Source organism: Colletes gigas, unplaced genomic scaffold (genome assembly GCF_013123115.1).
Source record: "Colletes gigas isolate AHSC1104 unplaced genomic scaffold, ASM1312311v1 Colletes_gigas_Sc00030, whole genome shotgun sequence".
NCBI classification, from domain to species: domain Eukaryota; kingdom Metazoa; phylum Arthropoda; class Insecta; order Hymenoptera; family Colletidae; genus Colletes; species Colletes gigas.
The window spans coordinates 1361752-1385470 of NW_025106659.1; the positions used below are offsets into that span (position 1 = coordinate 1361752).

General features: G+C 35.4%; 1 protein-coding gene across 2 annotated transcripts in view; it reads right to left on the minus strand.

Moving 5' to 3' along the window:
- Positions 1–23719, minus strand: part of LOC122401933 (glutamate receptor 1-like) — a 458535-nt gene that overhangs the window by 38633 nt on the left and 396183 nt on the right. The window lies entirely within an intron of this gene.

Genomic DNA, 23719 nt, shown 5'->3' on the forward strand with positions numbered 1-23719 from the left:
TTATCGTCAACGGGAGCGCCACCATTTCGCGTGAATTCGAAAATTCTCGACGGTCGTAAACGCGTTCACACGGTTCACCGCTCGTCAATATATATAGCATACATATGTGTCATATTGTGCACGTCTTCCGAAATTCAGACACGCACAATTGCGCTTCACATCAGCCGCAATTCATTGGCACGCTGTGTTTAGTCTGCGGTTTTCACCGCGACCGAAACATTATGCGGTGATCGTAGTGAAATCATTTCTGATCACGCAATTTTACTACTATGGTCTCATTATTTAATCGACGTTTCGGCTACTTGGACGCGGATAGCCCTTTTTAGATAATAATGTAATTAAAATGTTAACTGCCATGACACTTTTCCACGTCTAGAAATGGCCACGATGTTCGAAAGATCCACGAGTAGAGTGAAGGATACCAAATTTTGGTGTTGCTCGGAAAAGAAACATTTATTCATCGATATAATGCCAAAATTTTATATTTTCTCATATATCATTTTATTCTTCGTTTTATTATGATATTAAAATTTTAAGAAATATCTAATACATTAAACTCAAAAAGTGAAAACTATTTTTATTCCCATATTTTTTCCTATAAAGCTCGGAAGAAAGTCTGATTTTTAATGCGATATGATATGCGAGAAAAAAATATGCAACTCAAAATTCCACAAAATTGACATTTCCACTTTTTCCGTGGACGCTTCTTTACTAAAATTTTAGCACGAGGAACAATAATATCCAATAATTCAAATATTGTACTAATATTATAGTAATAATACTGTAAGTATTACTAATATTACTATTTTTATTTTCAGATACGGTTGAAATTAAATTAGTAATATTAGTATTATATAAAATAAAAAATATCTTAATTGTACTAATATTACAGTAATAATACTGTAAGTATTACTGATATTACTATTTTTATTTTCAGATACGGTTGAAATTACATCAGTAATATTAGTATTATATAAAATAAAAAATATCTTAATTGTACTAATATTACAGTAATAATACTGTAAGTATTACTAATATAACTATTTTTATTTTCAGATACGGTTGAAATTAAATTAGTAATATTAGTATTATATAAAACAATAAATATCTATTTGAAATAATTTATTTTTTGACCGTTATCTGAAAATAAAGATAATTGCAATTCATTCGACATAAAGCGATTCGCGAATAATAAGTTATTTCATTATTCCTTTCGTTTAAATAGACCAAAAGAAATAATCCTGGAAATAATAATTAAAAAAAGGATTTATTTTACGAAACCTTTGCAACAATTTGTTTAAAGCAATAATTTCTTCATAAAGAAATACTTCAACCGTGAACAAAAATTGCAAACCAGGCTCAGAATTCACGATCGAAGCGCAATTTCGAATATTCGAATATTATGTTTAATTTCACAATTACTTCAGAAGTGATCACAAGCATGAAAATAATTATGAAATAAAATAACTGTGAGCAATTGGGTGTGTTCACACGACGATGCACGGACATTTTAAGAACGCGTCTTTCGGCGCCTACTTATACCCGTATAGGCATTAGCCTCATCTGTTCTTGTTACTGTTGGTAACAACTGTTCATTCAACCGTATGTGTTACATGTCGCATCTCTGACGAGTTGTTCTGTATTTATGGCGTATATTACATCGAGCTTTTAATAAATATTCCCTTAACTGCGTTTAATAACCAACAATAACGTAAGATTTCAATTATTTAAAAAGTGGCCAAGTCTGGTCGCACAGGGTGTCCGTGTAATTTGCAAGACCCACGTTCGTTTCCCTTATTTCTCGACGCTCCACGACCTCGAACTTTTTATCGAACGTCTTCGAAATTTCAATCAATTCGATACTCGTCGGCGCCCATTTCGAAGGACGCGAGATCAAACGGTTCGGTGTTTGCCAACCAAATCGATTCGGGCAGTCGAACAATCGGTAGGTTCGGCCGCCGCGAGAGAAGGATTGACTGATTCGCAACCGCGCCGGGAAACGTAATGCAACGGGTAGAAATTGAAAAATCAGGAATAAAAGGACGGATGGCAGGATCGAGGGGGCGTGGAGGGGAAAGGGGCGTGGGGAAAGTCAACAGCGGAGAGCCGGGTACGTTTGGTGCTGTCGTCATGCTTTTTTGCGGCGCCATGCGTGAAACTGATGGCCGGGTTAACGAGCGCCGTGTGGGTGTAAGCCCAGTGGCGCGTTATAAAAGAGCTTGCATTTCAACGAGCGCAGCCACAGCTTTTCGCGAACATCGCCCTCGCCCGACGTTTTCTTTCTCGCTGTTTCTTGTGGCAACAATGCCCGTTTCAAAATCCAATTAAATGATCTGCGAACGCCGCGCCGTTCAGCAATCGTTTACACCGCGTACTCTCCAAACTATATTAATTGATCCTTGGAAAATCACACCGCCAATAGTTGACTAATAAGCGAACTATTTTTTAAAATTTTACCGCTTTACGTCTGACTTCAGTTAAAGTCATTTAAATCGTTTGTTTGCAATTTCCTTTGATGCTGAAACGAGCAGTTAGAGCAGTCCTCGCCAGCCTGCCGCACAGTGGCTGGATCGAAGATTTTTTAGTGACATTTTACCAAAAAATGAACTTTTTAATCAATTGGTATTAGCTTTCAAATATCTACTGACCTTAAAAATGAAAGAATTGATAAAATTAATTATAAATTACAGCTGTATCGAACTGTTAAAGTTTAACATTTTCAAATGTACGTTTGGCGCTCGTAAAATGTACTGTCTTTTTCACGATATTTTGACGATTTCGATCATTTTTTTTCTTCGCTTCTTTTCTACAATAAACAGCATTATTTTCCATTAAAACATATTAATTACAGCTGAAGTTATTGTATTTAAAGTACTACGAACGTAATGTTCAATGTACTACAGAAAATTGTCAATATTTTTACAATTGACAAGGAATATCCTTTGAGTCTCAAGTTGTTCCACGTTCGAACATATCTCAATGTTTTCAGGATGCTTTCTTTTAGTTAATATATAAAAATCATAATCACTTTCGTCCACCTTTTTGAATTATTAATGTTCAAAGTTGGACAATAGTCGCGAGAAGCCCAGGAAACAAAGCATAAAGATTTTAAAAAGTTTCGGAATTACAAGAGGTATTTTTGGTTGCGAAGGTCAATTACAATCATTTTTGGTGAATACACATAACCCCGAAATCCTACCCAGTTTCGAGAAAAAAATTCGTTACCGAAAATATAATGTCTGATCATGAATGAATGATTCCCCTGAAATTTCACGTGTTTCATATCGTTTTGAAAAAATCATTTTCGGTTGCAGAGGTCAATTACAATCATTTTTGGTCAATACATATACCCACGAAATCCTCCGCACTTTCGAGAAAAAAATTCCTAAACGAAACTGTAATGTATAGCCGAAAATTTCATGCAAATCATTAAAACATCATAACTCCTGAACGGATTGGACGATTTTAATGTTTCGAAATGCAAACGACGCGTATTTTAGTGAAGAATATTTAGAAATTCCAAAAATTATCGAAAAGTTGAAGCTTGACCTCGCAAAATGAGAAAAACACCATAAAAATGGTCCAATTTTCAAACAGCCATAACTCCTACAATAGTAAATGTATTTCAATGAAACTTTTTTCTGAAGTAGAGTTCATAGGTACCTACAAAAAACTATTAAACAACTTTTCTATAGCGCGGCAAACAAAAGTACTAAAAATCAAAAACGAATTTTTAAGAAAAATCGATAGGGGTAGGTGGCTAAATTTTTCGACGAAAAAAAAAATTTCAAACCGTTCTGGAAAAATAATTTGCAGTTGCGGACGTCAATTATAATCACTTTTGGTCAATAGACATACCCCTGAAATCCTAACCATTTTCTAGAAAAAAATTCGAAAATGTGTGAAATTTTACGACAAAATTAAAAAATTTCAAATCGTTGTAAAAAAATTATTTTTGGTTGCAGGGGTCAATTACAATCATTTTTGGTGATAAGACAGACAATCGAAATCCTCCGCACTTTCGAGAAAAAAATTCCTAAACGAAAATATAATGTATGGCCAGAATGTACCCCGGAAATTTCATGCAAATCATTAAAACATCATCACTCCCGAACGGTTCGGACGATTTTAATGTTTCGAAATGCAAACGACGCGTATTTTAGTGAAGAATATGTAGAAATTCAAAAAATAATCGAAAAGTTGATGCTTGACCTCCCAAAATGACGAAAACCCCATAAAAATGGTCCAATTTTCAAACAGCCATAACTCCTACAATAGTAAATATACTTCAATGAAACTTTGGGGGGAAGTAGAGTTCATGAATGCCTACAAAAAAGTACTAAACAACAATTTCGTAGAATATCAAACAAATTTATTAAAAATCAAAAACAATGTTATGAGAAAAATCGACAAGGGGTAGGTGCCTAAAAGTTTCAAATTATTCTGGAAAAATTATTTTCGATTGCAGGGGTCGATTACAATCATTTTTGGTGAATACGCATACCCCCGAAATCCTACCCATTTTCCAGAAAAAAATTCGAAAATGTGTGAAATTTTACGACAAAATTAAAAAATTTCAAATCGTTGTAAAAAAATTATTTTTGGTTGCAGGGGTCAATTACAATCATTTTTGGTGATAAGACAGACAATCGAAATCCTCCGCACTTTCGAGAAAAAAATTCCTAAACGAAAATATAATGTATGGCCAGAATGTACCCCGGAAATTTCATGCAAATCATTAAAACATCATCACTCCCGAACGGTTCGGACGATTTTAATGTTTCGAAATGCAAACGACGCGTATTTTAGTGAAGAATATGTAGAAATTCAAAAAATAATCGAAAAGTTGATGCTTGACCTCCCAAAATGACGAAAACCCCATAAAAATGGTCCAATTTTCAAACAGCCATAACTCCTACAATAGTAAATATACTTCAATGAAACTTTGGGGGGAAGTAGAGTTCATGAATGCCTACAAAAAAGTACTAAACAACAATTTCGTAGAATATCAAACAAATTTATTAAAAATCAAAAACAATGTTATCAGAAAAATCGACAAGGGGTAGGTGCCTAAAAGTTTCAAATTATTCTGGAAAAATTATTTTCGATTGTAGGGGTCGATTACAATCATTTTTGGTGAATACACATACCCCCGAAATCCTACCCATTTTCTAGAAAAAAATTCGAAAATGTGTGAAATTTTACGACAAAATTAAAAAATTTCAAATCGTTGTAAAAAAATTATTTTTGGTTGCAGGGACCAATTATAATCATTTTTGGTCAATAGACATGTTCCCGAAATCCTACCCACTTTCGAGAAAAAAATTCAGTACGGGCGGAACTTTAAACGTTAATAACTTTTTAATGAAGTCTCCATGAACAAACTGGTATTCTTGATTTTCGTCTTATTTTGGCCTCTAGAATCCCCTATTAAATTTTTTCAGGTGTGGCCGAATGCCCTGTATAATATACATTTTGTTACAGGGTTTAATAATAGTATCTGGAATAATATTGAATTATATATTTCTATATAATTCAGAAACTAAGTAAAACTAACTAAATTGTCTAAGAAAATAATAAATATCAAATAAGGAATACATTTTTGGTATATTTTGTTACATTTGTGTGAGACAATTACATTTAAAACATTGCAGAGACTAATTAAATAAACGTAAATGTAAATTTAATTAGACATACTGAAAGTAATTACAAAATATTCTGTAGATTATTAAAACGGGAGAATTTTTATCATATTTTTCTGTGCAAACCGCACTTTGATATCTGTAATGGTACAAAAGTTATACTTAAATGTTACTGAAATTTTTAATCTGGCCCACTGTGTGCCGTTGCCTCGCAGGCTTAGACGAGGTGTATAGTAGGGCAAAAATTCTTTGACCGTGTGCACGGTCAACCTTGACATCTGCATGCCAGCAAACAGCCGTATCATGAGCCTCCCTAACGAAAATCTGAAGAAAGTTGACCTGCAGTCGACCAAGATCGACAACTTTCACCAACGTCGTTTGGCGACGTCATCACTCTGACGTGACACGCGCCCCCTTCCAAGTGCGTCATACTAAGGAGTGCTTGGAAGGGAGAAGACTATGTCGGAGCTTCCCTAAAATTACAGACAACTAAGAAAGAACACTTCGTTCCAGTACGCGTCAACCATCCTACATTCAGAGCACAAGGCTGAATAAATACAATTGAAACAACAACCTCTCTACTTTCTATGATCTCCAATTACCTTATGTAATAGGTCGTTGAACTCATTTTAAGATCCTCTATCATGATACAGAAGCAAACACATACCGATCCATTTAAAAAAATGGCAGTGACCTTCAAATGCCCGAAGTACCTCCACCTGCAATAAAACTATCATCGCCACCAGATGGCTCCCTTCGTACTGTGCAATTTTATTTCAGCAAATATTTCTGTGTAACTTATAGTTTCAGAAATATCTGAAGTGCTAATAGTTATTGCCTCACCCTGTATATTAAATATACAAAACTTATGTATCTTTTAATTACCATTAGTAATACTACAAAATAACAAGTACTACATTAAACCATTAAATATTTCTATTTGTTATAATTTCAAAAGATATCGAGAATATCCCCAGACAGAGAAAACTGGTCTCAACGTGTTGAATCTCTTCTTACGCGTACGAAAGAAAGAATAAACGGTCGTGAAAGCGATTTCGCACGAAATAAATTTCTATCGAATCGCAGGGGCAGCGTTTTCGGTTCCAGAAAATTTGCGAGGCGTGCCGTGCAAAATCAACGACGCGTCGCGTCGCGACGCAGACGTGTCAAAGACTCGATGGGCATTCTGCGGACGCCGGTGACAGTCGATGCGTCGTGAAACTGGGATCGATCGTGGTAATGAATACGAGCCGGTTAATTAGCGGCGCGTTGTCAGCGCGGACGTCAACCGCGGAACATAGAAAGTCGAGCGACGTAAATTCGGAATGTTCACAGGCTCTATTGACACGAGCAGCTAAGCCAGGGATGTCCACGCGGCGATACGACTACGGTTCACGGTTTTCGACCAATTTCAGACAGCAAGCGGATGTTTCGTGGCAGGAAACGTCGATATAATGTCACGGTCCTCGTTCTGGTACATTTCTAGGGAAAGGGTACACTCTCCGCGGGCTCTTTCGTAATTCAACAGACGGGAGAATTTATTCGATGGTTACTAAGTCGTTTGACGGGACGCGTGACCATGTTGTTGACCATTGCAATGTGCAGTGTTGCTTCTCCTGAAGAGGGCAGGTACCATAAAGAGACTACTTGTAGGCATCTACAAACTGAACAGTGTAAGGGCAAGTAGGCCTTCGCTTCGCCTAACTTCTATCAGAAAACCCCGCCGTTACTACACGCTTACATAGTAGTAGGATTTTTATATTCGAGAGAGATACATTTTTGTAATATTCTTGGTTAATATTCTGAGCTTATGGCTACGCCAATGTCGTGAAATATGGCTTTATCCTACTCTGTCTAGATACGTTTCGTTCGCGTCCTTCGTCATGCAATGGAATTGTAGTTGCGATCGACTCAGTCAATAATGACAATCCGTGTGAGAATAGACGTTGCTATTACGCTACGGCCAATCAGCGTGCCTAGCCATCGAGTCATCTCTTTATGGTACTGTGCGTCCGCGGAAAGTTGACTAGTCAAAGGAACGCGAATTTGATTGGTGTCTAGATTCCCACTAGGGTGGTCCTTAGCTACAGGGATCAAAATTTTCTTTTTAGTTTTTTTTTTTACGCACCCCCGTAGATTGTCATACTTGATGAAGAAATCATTTATGCCAAAATTTTAGCGTGATTGGACAATTAGAACACGTGCCGCATTTGAATTGAAATTTTGAAATTAGAGTCGAATGTATCGTGCTTCCACGAGAAGAAGGCACAGCGTGTTTACATCCCCACTCTTGCTGCGGTCCGCTAATTGGCTGTCACCGATCTTTGTCACCGTTTTCGACCAATGCCCGTGAGTCAGCGGACTGCATCAGAAGTGGAGAAGTAAACACGCTCTGCTTCTTCTCGTGGAAGAATGGTACATGTGATACAAGTTACCAAGTAGTTACAAGTTAGTTATAGAATTGTGTTTATTACAAAATAATGTCAATAAAAAAATGCATATTTTAATTTCATTAAAAATAAATTGTTTATATTTTCATAGAATATATAATAAACAAAGTTCTATAAAGTTTTTGTTAGAATTGACTGTTGTACGAATACTTTTTACACTCACTGTATTTCCTTCCAATTTGAAATTTTAATACTCATTCTGGAGATAGCACGTACTATGTGGAATATATGAAACGTACATTTCCTTATTTTAAACATAGAGAATGCAGAAATATGTTTTTGTCCACTATTATGTTTGTCTGTAGTTTAGATTTACAAATTACGATTACCTTTCTGAAAAGGGCTAACGAGTTTGGTCGAAACCGTTCAAACGCAATGTGCTTGACGCGATTATGTCAACGACGTATTAACACTAAACTTTTTCTCTTTTACGAGGCAACGTACTTCTAATTTTTGCATTATATGTATAGAAAGTTGTGTTTTGATGTTTGTTCGTAAGATATTCGTCTCTTTTATGTCACATAGTTTTTATTAAAGCATTGAACTCTAAGCACCTGCACAAAAATATTCAATACTTTTACTCTAAACGTGCATTATTTCTTTAATAGTATTAGTAAATTAGTAATTTTCATCGGATAGAAGATATAACGCTCTTGAAAACGAATTTTCTTTCAAGTCGATACCGTAGTTAATTTCAGAGAAAACAGTAATTTACGAAAACATGGCATAGTAATTATGCAAACACCCCATATACAAATTTAAACTCATTTTCAATTAAATAAACAATTTATGATCCAGTTTTATGGCACACCAGTCGTATGATCAATAGGAAGTGCTGAAACTACTTTGGGTATGTAGCGTCAAAGTAAATGTGAAAATAAACATAGAAGACAGCAAAAATTATAGTAGCTGGTATAGTCATTGGATAGAGGAAGAAATCCCCTTTAAGATGAGCGTTCGAACAAGTCAATAGCTCAATTAGTTCCGGAGATATGACGATTTTAGTTTCGCGTCGATGCGGTGGTTAGTTCCGGAGATATAAGGGTTCGAAGCGTTTGTTTACATTCTTACTACGGCCTTGTAAAGGTCGTTGACCGCACGTGCTCGTAGTAACTAGGTCAGTCGGTCACGTAAGAGATAAAGAGGTACGACTCGAAGCGTTAGACGAAGACGGTGATAGTCAAATTAAGAAAAATACCAGTTTACATAAATTACGATATCTCGAAAACGGAAAATCGGATCGACAAAATTCAAAAGCCATTTTAAAAAGGAAGGTTTACCGCTGCTAACGGCGGCTTAATTTGTAATAAAACGTTAGTAGTTTCGGAACTGTACACGTCTAAAGTTTTAGTATTTTTAATACGCGTTGCTATAGGCTTTTGTACGGCGGACCATGAGAGATAGTGAAAATTGAAAAATTACCCTTTTATATAAATTACGATATCCCCAAAACGGGAAATCGGATCGCCAAAAACCAAAAGCCATTTTAAAGGGGAAGCTCCAACGGTGGCTCAATTATGGAGAAAACTTCTGTCTAGTCTTTTACAAAAAAAAATATAAATCATTTAACTTACTTTTCTCAGAAAACAAATAATAAGAATAGTAGTGAATATTGTAAAATTCATTGTACGTATACTATAAGAAAAGTCGTGAAGTTAAATGGCGCTAAAATAATATTGTGTGTTAGAAATTCTAAACGAAATTTAAAAAATGGTCATTCGACCGGTTGCGGTAGGTTTAATGTCAAGGAATTGAATTCCCCGTTACTTGGCGAACTGTTCTCTCTTGTCCGTGGACGCGCTGCGTCCCGACGACGTTTCTATTTACTTGATGTAAGTAAGGTGTTGCCAGTTCATTCCAATTTCGCTTTTTGTCTAATTATTAGAGCCACTCTTCGTGGAACGCATTACGGTAAAAGCGCGCGTTTGTTAGACGCTCGGGCTTGCTCGAAAGAGTGGCGTCATAACAATAGACAAATTAGTTAAAGGAACTAGTTTCTGCGGAATTTAATTCCGTAGCAGCCGGCTTTGAAATCTCGACGTGCTTTCAGTTTGAAAATACTCGCTGAATCTCGTTCGAATACACGCATTTCTATCTTTCTGTCTTAAACTTCTTCTCACGCTTGTGCGCTTGCTCCAAGTTATGTCTCTGAAGCGAAGTCACCGCTTTGCTGCATCTTCTCCAGGTGATTTCGCCCCTGTTACTTGGAGCGGTCGTTCGGTGCAATTACCAGATTGGTATGATGAAAACGAACGTCTCGAACTTCCGACGTACGACTGGCATCGGCCATACGAGACGTTCGGGTTGATGAACGCAGTTTACGAAACACCGTCTGGAAAATCGCGCACGAATCCCGGCCGAATGTTTAACTTTGGTTACGGACAGGAATCCCTACGCTTTGTTGCGTCTATGTTCTCGTTAATCATGCTCGGCTTAGTCTTTGTCTATGCCTGAACTAGTGGAAGCTGATTAGACGCCGGCTTTTTGTGATTGGCTTGTTCGAAATGACGGAGCGGCCAGCCGAGAGTAACACGAATTATGATCGGATCGATGAGACGCGAAGCGACTAGAGAATTAATTACCTTTTTATGAAAAATATTAAACTATATTCTCATTTTAATCCTTGATGAATGTGCTCTTATTTGCAATAGATTCACGATAGATAAATATATTTTAGTTTTGTACAATTCTAGCGATTATACATACAAGGTTCGACTACCCCTGGGAACAATTTTAATGGGAGATTCTAGAGGCCAAAATTGATTAAGGCTTTCTTAAAAAGTTATTAAAAAAGTACATTAAAAAATTTCAAATCATCCTGAAAAAATTATTTTTAGCTGCGGGGGTCAATTAGAATAATTTTTTATGAATAAACATAACCCCGAAATCTTACGCACTTTCGAGAAAAAAATTCGAGGTGTGAAATTTTTCGGCGAAATTAAAAAATTTCGAATCGTTCTAAAAAAATTATTTTCAGTTGCAGGGGTCTATTGCAATCACTTTTGGTCGATACACGTACCCCCGAATTCCTACGCACTTTCGAGAAAAAAATTCAAGTAGATGGACAAATTGCTATTGTATAAGCGGAACTTTGAACTTAAATAACTTTTTAAAGAAACCTCCATCAACAAATTGGTATTTTTGATTTTCGTCTTATTTTGTCGTCTAGAATATTATCACGTATAAACAGTCACATTTTTTGTACACTGAAGTTTTAAATTTAGAGCCAGTACGTTTATTTAGGACTGTGCTTGTTCGGATTATGCTCGTTTCAAATATGGCAAGAAATATACCTATACATATACTCCTGTTCATAAGTCATCGGATATTTAACGAACGTAGAATAAAAACGTGTCAACATTATGTGGATTACAAAATGAAACTAAGATTTATTCATTTCCGTATAAAAGAAACGTAACTTATATTGTATGTCACGGATTTTGCTAAAATGTTAGAAAACAGTTAAAAATTTTCGGTTTATGAGTATATCGGCCTCGTTTGAAAACGCTCGTTCGAATGAATGATGGAATTTTATCAACAATTATTTTGTAGTATTTCTTTCATTAGTACGATTTCAACCTTTCTGTAATATTGTCCACTAGTTGTAAATGCGTTTATCTTCAAAATTTGTTTCCTTGTGCAGTTTTACTTATTGCATATTTATTTTAATTTCATACGAGTGTTATAATAATAAAGTTATAATGACTAAATGTAAGAAAACGAGATAATAAAGTCGCTTCAAAAAATTGTGTCTGTACTTTAAATTGTATTTTTCGAGATGGATAAACAAAATGTCCGGTGACCTATGGACGGTAGTATATGCGTGAAATAAAATTTTATATACGAATAAAATGGATATGATTCTAGGTAAAGAGTAATCAAAATTGAAGTGAAGCTGAACTAAAAAGTGCCTCCGTAAATTTCGTTGACGCCCCGAGACTGCTGTTGCTCGGTGCTCGTGTAATCAGATACTGGAATGTTATAATTCGATACCGAGGCCTTGTTTTTGTTGTTACGTTCTCGAGCGCGCAAGAGTACCGCTGTGAACTAGTAGCTCGCTTTATTTGATTAGTAATCAAATTAGATCAGTATTGTATTGTGCAGCAGTGAGTAAATAGTACACGTTTTTGTCATAAATTTTGATATTTACAATTTCGATCAACATTAAAATCCTACGTAAACTGTTTTTTAAATATACCTTATTCTTCTGAAGATATTCCACGAGAAACAAAAGATTGCTTTTTCGTCAATTATGGACGAACTACATTATTTATATAGTGGTACACACAACTACTATACATAATTTTTCAAAATTTTCTGAATTTTCCTGGTTTAAAATAGGTTTGATATAGTAGTACTAAATTCAACACGTTGATTACCACGGTGGTCACCGGTGACCGATACTTTGAGCTTACAATGTGTTGTAATATTATTTACAATGGAAGAACTCTAATACTTGTGAAATTGTAAATAGTGCTGGTTTAATTTGGAATATTGTAAAATAACAAATTTACTATTGAATTATCGAATATTTTTATATGACATCTTTAGACACAGAAAACTGACAGTTAACGTCTTAAATATAAAGAAATCATTTATCACAGTTTCTGCTCAAAGAATAGTGCTTCAAATCTGAGTGTAAATCTGGATAGCGATGCTTGAAGTAACAAAACTGTAGACGGTAAACATAAGCTGTGACCACTTGATTCCTAGATCACTAACAGTGCTTCTACCCCTTTACTTTACTATTAGCAGAGGTTTTTGGCTCGGAACAACCTTCTTATCTTTTTAAATCACAGCAGATCAGGTACTCGAGCATCTTAATTTAAGCATAGTTGATAGTAGGGACATTTTCTCTTGGGTCTTCCTTTCCGAATAGAGCCTATTGTGCACTAGACAACTCACCCAGGGATAGAATAGTTCAAATCTGATAATGGTGTACAATGTGTAAAATGATACGTAACGCCACGGCACTGTTCTCCCCGCGACTGGCACATTACTGGAATTTTTTTTGCCGTCGAAGATACAATCGCGCATAACAAGTACGCCAAGTATTCCGAGGCGTGAGAATCCAGCGATCGTCGAACCAAGCGGATGGCCCGAGGGATGATCGTACACGCTACGTCAGCCCTGGTATGCGAACAATCCTGTCTGCTGCCTCGCACGGTAGGCCTGCGGTTTCCCGTGCCGTGTACTTCGAGACGGAAATGCCATCGAGACTGCCGGAAACTACCATCGAAATAGACGACAGAACCGAGTAACGCACGATAGTCCATGCCATCGACTGCCGCCTGATTCTATCTGCGGTGAGTCTTACTGCCACGGCTTAAAGAGGAACACGTCTTGTTAAGGCAGACAACGGTCTGGTGAAAATGTCCCTAAGAAACTTTCCCGTTCAGATTCGAGCAGAGTTCTTTCTCATAAACATGAAAATGCAAATAATTCCACAAGATTATGGTTACGCGAAATCGAAGAACTTCGATGAAACGACGAATCGAGTTTGGGTTTTTAAAAAAACGCTGTCGCTCGTAAGTTTGAGCACACTTAACCAAAACGTTGATCTTTGGATTTCTATAATTTGAAGAAAAAAAGTCGTGTAAAATATCTTTCCGGAATTGTTTTAAATGTTACCTCTTACAGTGAGGCCTCCAAAAGCTTACAAAATTCTGCACTTGATTTATTCTAAAAATGTTCAAATTCCTCAAAATCTTTACGTTACAATTCATGGCAAGTGACATTCTCGCACTAATGTTTGCGATAATTCATTTCTCGACAAATTTTCCTCGAAAATAGTCATAGTTGCTTACTATAGAAGGCGTTAAGTTATTTAATTATACAAGGTGTTCGGCCACACCCGGAAAAAATTTTAATGGGAGATTCTAGAGGCCAAAGTAAGACGAAAATTAAAAATATCAATTTGTTGATTGAAGCTTCGTTAAAAAATTATTAACAAAATTAAATTAAAAAATTTCTAATCATTCACGGAAAAATTATTTTCAATTGTGGGGGTCAATTACAATCATTTTTGGTGAATACACATACCCCTCAATTCCTATTCACTTTCGAGAAAAAAATTCGAGTAGGTCCTGAAATTTTTTGACGAAATTAAAAAATTTTAAATCATTCCAAAAAAATTATTTTTGGTTGCAGGGGTTAACTACAATTATTTTTGGTCAATAGACATACCACCGAAATCCTACGCACTTTCGAGAAAAAAATTCTTTACTGAAAATATAATTTGTGGTCTGAAATGGTTCCCCGAAATTTTAAGCGAATCTTTAAAATATCATAACTTCTGAACGGATTGGACGATTGTAATGTTTCGAAATGCAAACGACGCGTATTTTAGTGAAGAATATGTAGAAATTCCAAAAATAATCGAAAAGTTGATGCTTGACCTCGCAAAATTGAGGAAAACGCCATAAAAATGGTACAATTTTCAAACAGCCATAACTCCTACAATAGTAAATATATTTCAATGAAACTTTTTTCTGAAGTAGAGTTCATAGGTACCTACAAATAACTATTAAACAACTTTTCTATAGCGCGTTAAATAAAATTACAAAAAATGAAAAACGAATTTCTAAAAAAATGGTGCCTTTTTTCGGTGAAAAAGAAAAATTTCAGATCGTTCTGGAAAAACTATTTCCGGTTGAGGAGGTCAATTACGATCATTTTTGGTGAATACACATACCCCCGAAATCCAACGTACTTTCGAGAAAAAAATTCTTTACCGAAAATATACTGTATGGCAGGAAACGTTTCTATAACTTTTTAACGAAGCCTCAATCAACAAATTAGTATCCCTGATTTTCGTCTTATTTTGGCCTCCAGAATTTCCCCTTAAAATTTTCCCCAGGGATGGCCGACCACCCTGTATATTTTAAACTTACCATTTTTTAGACAATCTTTACTAATTATAGTGCAATAATTTAATCGTTGGCGGTTAAGTAAGATTTTCGCTGGAAAGTCACGTTAAGTACACCTTGCAGGTGAGAAACAGTTTTCCTTCTCCTAGCTTTTAAAGTCTAGTTAAAGGCTTCTAATAAATGGCAGTATGCAGACGTTTTTGTCAACGCCATTTGTACGCTATCGATAAATAAAATTCACTTTGTTTTATAAAAATGGATAAAGGAACAGAATTATCGCAAACACGTTAACTCATTGCTGTGTCAAACGGTTTCTTTCAACGATGTTTCACGTTGATTGACTCGAATCACAGTTCCTTGCGTCAACCTGGTATGCACTGCATTAAATTATCCATTAATGCGCAACGCGAGTGATCGATTACATTATCAACCAGGCCGTCGCGGTGTCGATTCGTGGCTGGGATTGCGATTCGACGGAAACTCGTCTTCCATGGGCGTACGAGGGGGGTAAAAGGCTAATAATGGTATTAGTAATGGTGTCGGTAATCGACATTGCTAACGACAATGCTTTTCGCTGGATTAATGCCGCCAATTGAGTATAGCGACGATAATTTCGAAGTTTGAATTAAGCAGCTGCGTCGCGCGCCATTGCCGTTAAATCGGCGCCCCGAAAACGACTGGAAGACCCAGGATGAGTCGGAATAACAGAGAAGGAGGACTGATTAGCGCGTCTCGGCTCTCGTAATCGTCCACGGAAGCAATTGTAGACGCCTCCGACTGTTCGTAATCCCGAGAGAAGTCCGAATTACCGGCGTCTTGAGGCAAGAATATTAGACAAGAAACTGTGGCTGAGGACCCCAGCCAACCGCGAACGAGTCTTCAGAATTTTTTTTTTTGGGGATCTTTGTCCCGACGATTTCGTTGTCTCTGCGCAAACGAATAGAGCGGCATCGATGAAAGAAGGGAATCGAGGTTTCTTGAAATTTTCGCGCCAGATTGGACCTCTTCTCGTCCCTCTTTTTGTTTTCATCTCGGCACGAGTATCCACGAAGACAGCTTTCGGGTCGAATTAAGGAGAATTTTTAGACGAGACCTGGCTCTGAATGCAAATCATGTCTTTCTTCTCAATGATGAAATCTGTGGCGAGATAGGAATGGACAGTCCTCGTTCGTTATTTAAAACGAAGGTACGTTGAATTATTTTTGTTAACTCCGTAATTGTTCTAGGAGTTAGATTTTGTAGTAAATCAATTTTATTTGATTTACAATCACATTAATTTCTTAAAATTAATAGCAAGAAATATTTATTGCTTTGATCACCTGGGTGATCTAGCAAAGTCCAAGTTCTAAACAGGCGTCCAAATGCCTTGAGAGACTAAGATTGGTCTAAACAGGCGTTCAAATGACTAGAAAGACTAAGATTGGTCTAAACAGGCGTCCAAATGCCTTGAGAGACTAAGATGTTCTAAACAGGCGTCCAAATGCCTTGAGAGACTAAGATTGGTCTAAACAGGCGTCCAAATGCCTTGAGACACTAAGATTGGTCTAAACAGGCGTCCAAATGCCTTGAGAGACTAAGATTGGTCTAAACAGGCGTCCAAATGCCGTCCTGGAGGAAGACTTCGTATCTCCCTCTTAGTGCCTCCTTGGAGGCGTCGATGTTCGGATTGGGCCTTGTCCTGCCCAATCCGAAATTTGTTTAGTTTTTGGATTGTGCAACGTCCACAGCCTGGTTTGTTTCATCTTGCAAATCAAGGTCTGCAGGACGTTGCACAATTCTTTGTCCTATTGACTATCCTAAGTCCTGATGGCAAGCACGTGAGGGTCTGCGATACATCAATTGCCGTTGAGGGTGGTCTAACCGGGGACCGTTTCCAGAGAAATCTGAAACCGGCATCCGGCCAGACCTAGTCCTTTAGAAATTGCATGCTGTCCGTGAAAAATCGTGACTTCCTCAAAAACGGCACTGTTCATTGTCGAGTGCAGCGGAAACCCTTCACGTGGCGGCAACAATTTTTGTCAAGGACGTGATCCTTCGCTGTCGTTGAGATTAAATATTGTTGGAAACAGGTTGTTTGAAACTAGGAAAATTAATTTAATTCTTCAGAAACGTTCTATAGTTTTAAAATCTAAATTTTGCCAAGTTCTGAAATAGGTCTCGGATTGTGAACGCATCCTCGTGCAAAGGCAACCAAGGATTAAATGTGTCGTAGCCGAGATAAACCTACTCTATTCTCGACGAGCGTGTTAAGGTATACAAATCAGTCACAGAAGAAACATCTAGAATCAGGTATTCGAAACCATCAGCAAATACGTGCATTACCAGCTCGGAGTACTCCAAGATTAACATACTTTAGTTAATTGGAATGCATTGAGATTTCGGATAAATCAGGATCAGTCAAAGAGGGCCAACGGGCTCTACACAAGGAATTATTCAACAGCAGCTCTTAATTTGTTACACTCTAGGAGCAACGACGAGTTTCTTTTCATCAGCGTGACATCGAACTTTGAATTATTTATTTCGTTACCGACCGTGTCACGTAAAAATATATACAAGGAACTTATTACAATTATTACTTGCAACTATAGCTCGATGAGTGACCCGTTAGTGCAGTATTTAAATAAATTCGTTGGACTTGAGAACAATTACTCGTCTTGAAACTGTTTGTAGATTCGGTGGATGTACTTAGCTCGTTTTAATTGCTGTCAAATGTAGCTATTGCTTTCTTAGTATGATTCAGACGATCCTTGGAATCATTTTTACAGTTTTTTAATGTATTTGATAAAACTTTGTATTAGAATTCGTGAAAATAACGTGTAGCAGGTATGTCTAAAATTTAATCAGATTCTCAGTGAACAGTAAGAATGAAACGGTGATTAAATTATCTGAAAATATGGATGGATAGTAATAATCAATACGGAAACAATGACTTTTCGGAAAACTTTAAGTCATTCTTCTTGTTCCTGAAAGTTTCTCCAGCAGTGTCTTAACACTCCCCGTGTCTCGAGGAAGTCTATTTAAATTGATGAGCCTATTTGTCTCCGAGGAATGTGTTGCTTTAGCGCCAATTCCTCTCTTTTAGGGGCAACGTAATCGATCTTCTGCATCGAGTCGACTCGCGATAAAGATGAGCAGAGGTAGCAGGTGTTGCGTGCCGTTTTCCTGCACACCATGAAACAACAGGCGCGCAAATAACCGGGCTTATTATTGTTCCGCTTCTGTTATTACGTGCTTTAAACCTGGCGAGTTCATCACGTAAAAACACCTGCCGCTTTTACTGGGCAGTTTATATCGCCGTGATGGCTTAATCACGACGCTAGCGAATTCTGAGAAACCTCGAAGGTTGAATAATCCCTACGAGTTACCGATTAAGTCATGCTGCGCCCTATATCGGCCAAGTAATAGTTTAATAGTTCCTGCAACCTTATTTGAAAAGAACCATGTCGAAATTTATTTCTGAACTTTCTTTCGCACCATTTTATATTTCTTTATAACTCGTTTTTTAAGTTTTAAATTAAAGCATAATTAAATAGTTTGTTTAAAAAGAAATGTGAAACGAATTAAAATTTAACGAAATTGAGATGTTAACAGGAGTAATTATGTTTTATAATATAAACTTACTATTATATTTATATCTTTGCGAATTTATTTATAATAAGATCTGAAATTTGTAACAGAATGTCGCAGTGAAAAATATTCAACCTTAAAATACTTTCCGTTAAATCGCTTCAGCATTTTTTACATAACGCATTTTAAAATGTTATACGTATGAATAATTCTAAAATTAATTCTTAATACTTTTTTAAACTCCATGCTTGCAATACAATTAAATCTGATAAAGTTTAAATGCTATATTTTTGAATAATTTCAAAGTTAACATAAATTATATTTTATAGATAAAATACGTTTTTCAAAAAATGTAATTTGAATATTATTCAATTTAATATTGATATTAAAAAATTTTATTTTCAAAAGTTGCTATTTTCTATAAAATGGCAACTGTTTAACAAATTATTTAAGAAATGAAGTTTTCTATCAAACTCGAAATACTTAAAAAGAGTATTAAAAATATTGTTTGAATCGGACCATAGTTATTTATTGGACTGCGTGATTAATCTAACAATATGACACAATAATGCATTCTAACTCTCTTAGAATTATTTCATAATAAGTTAAATAAGAATTTTCTTTTCATTAATGTTTCCCTTGTCCCTTTTACTAATTTTAATTATATTTTACACACTCCGAACCAGCCAACTATTTCAATCTCATAGTTCTAAATTCCACTTACGTAATTGAGTAACATTTCCTGCATGTACAAGAGAAAACGAGAAGCGAATGAAATGAAATGAAATTGAGCGAAAAAGAGAAGAGTAAAACGAGGAAAATTATGTACGGCCATATTGAAAAAGTTTTAACACAACAGAACGGACTTAATATTGGATGTTTAACATTGTATCCCTTTTGTATATCTATTATGCTATTTGTAAGTTCCCACACGTTCAGTTTCGTAGAACTGGCGTCGATTTCTGCTTATTCCAAATATTAAACTAAAAGGAGGGGTGTTGCAATACTAAGAAACAAAATTATCACTCATAAATTTTAACATATACGTTGTACATTTGAAAATTAGTAAACACTGGGTACAAAATAACATTATATTTTTTTATACTCCCATGACAATGTTTCTTCGTATAATTGATAATTGTTAAATAGACTGTGCTGTCTATAATAAACATAATAAAGCAATTAAAAGAAATACAACCATTGTACAAGTCACTATTTTACATATATTAGATAAATAAATAAAATTTGTAACGTTTACAGAGAATTGGTACAAAATGATGAAAATCATTTTATCATTTAAAAATGAAAATTTTGTAATCCTTTTCATTTTTGAAATACTGGAATACCGACAGATCTGCTGAGGGGCTTTTGTCACTATTGAATCCGAATTCAATATGGATTTTTGAATACAACTCTCTGCTTGTTTCATTTCTCATCCATTCAGCCCTTTGCAATTACAAGTTTAGATTACTTTTTACAAATTTCATTCGTTAGAATCCACTGTGTACAAATGATTAATATTGCGTAGACTCTCGCGACCCAGATACAATTGGAATGTGAAGAAATTTTAAGAGTGGATTAGCACTATCGGAATAGTTGGAAAAAATGAATGTTGGATAATGAAGTTGTTTGCAGTGAACGGGCGAAGTTGACTTTTTTACTGTTTAACGTGGAATGCCTATTCCTGGTCTGATGTTGCTATTTATTAGGTGTACAAATGAATAATCCAAATTATCTTAAGTAGTTATAAAATCAAGTTTAAAGTCAATAGATTTTCCCGTTCTTTTGCGGTTATATATTGTTGACATATATGTAGCTAGTTAAAACAGAAGATAGTTTAGCGAAAGGCCCAACATAACGTTTAAAAGTATTCAATTCAATAGAGTCAAAAATGGCGACATAACCTTTAAAAGTATTCCATTCAGTAGAGTCAAAAATGGCAACAGAACTGCATTCTTTACGAATTCCAACAGAGGAAAAATGCTGGAAGAGCATGCGAATCGACATGCTCCTTTCTCGGTGAAGGGGTTGTATCGTATGATGTGTGCACATTTTGGTTTATGCGGTTTAAATCACTAAGTTAAAAAATAAAACTGGTATCTCACATTCCTACCACTTTCTCACGTTCGTATCATAAACTCCGCGATGTTAAGGTTCCTTTAGAATCCTTAACAATAAGAAACCATTCATAATATAACAAAAACGATTGTACAGTTGAATCAAATGAAATTGGAATTAAACAATAAAATAGAAGTGAAGAGAGGATTTTTAAATAATTCTAATCAGTGATCACTATTGACCGACATTGGTCAGTAGTGATCAACAATGATCAGCAACAACTAATAGCAAGAGGTAGGCCAGAAAAGTAATGCTGTCTCATATTATCACCCTATTTTCTAAATATCCAATTTTACATCAATTTAGAAAAAGTGAAAAATTCATAGATATTGTAAGATCCACAATATTTATACTTATGCATTTTATTTCACATGAAATTCTTTAAATTTATTCATCAAAATTTGCTGATTTGGCTATTCTGAAAATCACTAGGTTAAAAAATAAATCTGGTATCTCACATTCCTACCACTTTCTCTAATTTAAGACAAGTTCAAGTCTAGTATATTTCAGGTTAGATTAAAAACAAAAGAAAGAGAGTCGTGTTATACACGGTGTTCAGAATCTGTATGTCAAAAATTTAAGGGGTGATTCTAAAGGTCAAAATAAGACGAAAATTAATATTCTTGACTTTTGTCTTATTTTGGCCTTTAGAATCTTTAAATTTTTTACATATAGATGCCGAACACCCTGTACATGTGTAGAATAGAATAGGACGAGTGGTACAATCGGGCAGAAGATGATTCTACATGTAAAAGTAAATAGAAAAATAAAAGAACATTTTTTCGTTTCAGGCCTTGTTTTCGAGAAAAGCGACTTTGAAGATTTGGACTTCAGCGCAAGTAGAAAAATAAATTAATGGTCGGACGCGCTAGTCAAAGCGTACCCTGCAAATTTTCAAATTCACTGATCTCAAAAACGAAGGCATTCTCATAAGACTTAAAGAATTAAACATAAGAATGAAAGCTTGACTTGCACATTGTAGAATATTTTAAACGACTTTTCATTTATATTAAATATCTATTGCTATTAATTGGATTTTCATTAGTACAATAAGGAAGTACAGATTAGCCTTAGGATATGAATGAAAGTAGTTATATTTCGTATGGATCTGTTGGAGCGAAATGTCAAAACTGTTTCAGTCCACAAAGGGTTAAAGAGATGAAACACTAAAATATAATCAGACGCATTAGAAGTCGACATCGAGGAATAAAAATGGTCAATGAAATGATTGTTAACGAAATTGGATGTCGACGAAATATTAGGTCGTTCCATAAGTTTGTGCCGCTCGATATTCTGAAATTGACGAGGATCAAGTTTGTAATTTAATAGAAAACAAACAAAATTTGTCAGTTTAGGGGATCTCTGAAATTATAAACATAATAACATCAACGATTCATACAAATTTTAAACAAATCGATATTGTATCAAAGCTTGAAGTTTGCAATCCACCCTGGCTTATGGAACGAAATTTTAGTTAGCATATAATAAAATCGAATCTTATGAGAAATAAAATACAACAATCTCCAGGTTTATTAGTGGATAACTAATTTGAAAATGACAACATTTTAACGAAAAGCTTTGAACTACATTTTAATAAAAAATCAGAGAAGTTTTATAACGACGATATAATGACTTTGTTAAAAGAAGGGGAGGAAGTTGTCGAACGAGAAGAGGTTTACTGTTTTTCATAAAATTCAGTTATATGTTTAAAATATTGCTTTCAGTTGCAGTGCAAAACGAACACATAGGACGACCTAATAATACACTTAAGGTTCTTCTTAAATCATTAAAAAAATATAATATTTTACGTCTTCTATACTGTTTTATTTATAATTTAACAATATTAGGAATCAATATAAAGCAACAAAATAAATAATATTATTATAATAGTTAACTGATCTCATTTTTTTCTCTAGGATCTTCAGATCCCATCGTAAAAGTCAAATTTTGCTGGTTCCTTATTTTTTCATATGGAATATTTGTCATTTCACAGCTGCATAATCAATGTCTGAGAATATATACCTATCCAGAGGATAAGTTTCAATACATTTGGAGCCATTAATAGGAATATGAATAATCAAAATTTAGATTTTTAGTGCCCGGTAATAGGAAACGATGATCTCTCGGGAACCAGGGGACAGCAAAGCCATAAAAAAAGTTTGTTTTATAAGAACTAGTGAAAAATTTTAATGGGAGATTTTGGAGGTAAAAATAAGACGAAAATCAAGAATGCCAATTTGTTGATTGACTCTTCATTAAAAAGTTATTAACGTTTAAAGTTCCGCCTGTAGAAGAGCAATCTGCGTATAGCTGCGTGCATGCGATAGTGGTTCTCACTCAGCATGAGAAACTCTACTTACTGACTCATCGACAGGTTTACAGTTTTTTTACATTAAGCGTTAATAACTTTTTAACGAAGAGTCAATCAACAAATTGGCATTCTTGATTTTCGTCTTATTTTTACCTCCAGAATCTCCCATTGAAATTTTTCCCAGGGGTGGCCGAACACCCTGTATATACAAAATTCAAAGGTAATTAAAAAAGTACTTACCAAAAGATATAATAATACCACCCGTGCGTTTGTACACAATTAACAAAAATTGAGAGGTATAGCAGTTTATAATTTGTACGATACACTAGCTTTTAATCAGACGCAACAATCAACTGATTTCTTTAGCTGTGTACGCGCGACTACAATATGGCGAAACTTGATCATTGTTTATTCTATCCCTACTATTGTTTACGCGAAATAACGATCGCATAGCGTTTCACACTTTAAAGATATCGCTGCTGTCTGGTTTTAGGGGAACACCCCCTGACAGAGATAACAATCGACAATTTGATAGTACCTCCCTCGATAACGTTTGCGTCGCGGTGAGCCAGCTCACGTTAACGGGGGATCTCTGTATTAATAATCTACCCATTTCAGTTGGACCAATGGCACCTAATCAACGCCAGAAACTCTACATTTTTGTACGCAACCCATAGAACCCATCCTTCAGTGGGCCAAGAATTTTCAACGAAATTCAATATCAGGGCTGCGAATATCGCTAATCAATTTTCGCTTTAATGC